General features: G+C 39.9%; 1 protein-coding gene across 1 annotated transcript in view; it reads left to right on the forward strand.

The window, feature by feature from the left end:
- Window positions 1–1,782, forward strand: part of hspg2 (heparan sulfate proteoglycan 2) — a gene marked incomplete in the record, with an annotated part of 235,200 nt that overhangs the window by 143,416 nt on the left and 90,002 nt on the right.

Genomic DNA, 1,782 nt, shown 5'->3' on the forward strand with positions numbered 1-1,782 from the left:
GGTGTTTTTGTTGTCCAGGTGTGATAGTGTGATGGACTTGCGACCTGTCCAGGGTGTACCCCGCCCCTCGCACTGTGACTGCTGGATATGGGCACCAGTGACCCACGCGACCCTGAAAAGGAAGAAGCATGTACAGAAAATGGATGGATGGATGGATGGATGGATGGATGGATGGATGGATGGATGGATGGATGGATGGATGGATGTTGAAGTACCTCAGTTGTCACTGAGCCACCTCCAGTTTGTTCAAAATGCAGCAGCTCGCCTTTCAACCAATTCTGCTAGAGTGTGAGAAAACTCTGAATGTTCTCAGTCCTTCTTATATAACAGGGTTGTTAAGTTTCCTCCCACTCAGGCCTCTGAGGTCACACAGCTCCTGCTCTGTTCCAAAGACAAAATATAAACTCTGGTGAGACCAGGCCTTTCTGCAGCTGCACCTGGACTCAGGAATCAGCTCCCTCTGATCTATGTTTGGTTACTGAACTTGGACTTTTTAAATCAAAGCTTAAGACTTTTTTTTATTCCAACAGGCTTTTAGGACTTAAATGTGGGGGGACRTTTCTGGTTTTATTTCTGCCATTTTGTTGTATTTTTCTTGTTTTTAACCTGTTGCCATGTTAATCACTGACTTTGTGAAGCACTTTGGTCACCAGCACTGTGGTTGTGTGAAGCGCTATAGAAAGAAATGAACGAACGAACGAATGAACATGAAGTGTTTTCAGACAGTTTGAGGCTTCCCAGCAACTCTGAAAGTAAATATAAACCCAACAAACGTCTTTTCATGTTCCAGACAAAGAAAACCTGGGGAATTTGAGAAARACAAAGAAATCAGGGAAAACTTGAGGAAATTTAACCCTGATTTGTTGATCAAAAGATGATTTTTTGTGAAATTTGGATATGTGCATGTACTAATGCTAGTATTCCATTATAATTGAGTCCATGTTTTGCTTCTGTTGTGTACACAGTACAGTTCATGCAACCCTAACSCACTGATTTGTAGCCTCTATAAGACATAAGTCGAACATGATCACACCGTGTTGCTAATGACTTGTGCAGATTTAAAACCTATGAGTAAATTATCCCTACCTTAAACATAACGTGTACAAGCTWATTAGAATGTGTTTGGACTTCTGCAGCAYGTATGTGCAGGAGACAATCTGGTGATGTTTAAAACAGAAACCTGAGCCGCTGCAGCAGCATCGATCAGCAGCTGCCTCAATCTGATCATCAGCCACAGAGCGCCTGAAGCCCCCAGAGCCCTGCAGCTCTGCTCAGCTGTGCATTTCAACTGGGACATTATTTTGATTGATGCATTTGTTGAAGAAATATGAAAAATGAAATGTTTTTTTTGGCATCATTCTGTTGATATTGGTCACTTAGTTTACCTGTTTTATTATTATTATTATTATTTTTTTATTATTGTTATTATACATAGTAATTGTTGTTAAAAAGGTAAACTGACTTTGCATGAGCCAATTGAATAAATGAGAGTAGTTAGGGGGTTAAGAAAAAGTTACGTTCTGCTTCAGATTTGTCCCGCTCACTTATGGATAACAAATGAATAACTTACCTGAAACATATGCGAACTGATGCATAAATTATCCATAGCATACCTGTAACTTGTGCTTCACTTATCAGCAGCATGTCGGCATAAACAGACAAATTTTGAACATGTCCAAAATGATTGTCCTGCCGTCATTCTGACAACATACAGCGGGTAAAATAAGTATTAAACACGTCAACATTTTTCTCAGTAAATATATTACTAGAGGTGCTAATGAC

Source organism: Austrofundulus limnaeus, unplaced genomic scaffold (assembly GCF_001266775.1).
Source record: "Austrofundulus limnaeus strain Quisiro unplaced genomic scaffold, Austrofundulus_limnaeus-1.0 Scaffold421, whole genome shotgun sequence".
NCBI classification, from domain to species: domain Eukaryota; kingdom Metazoa; phylum Chordata; class Actinopteri; order Cyprinodontiformes; family Rivulidae; genus Austrofundulus; species Austrofundulus limnaeus.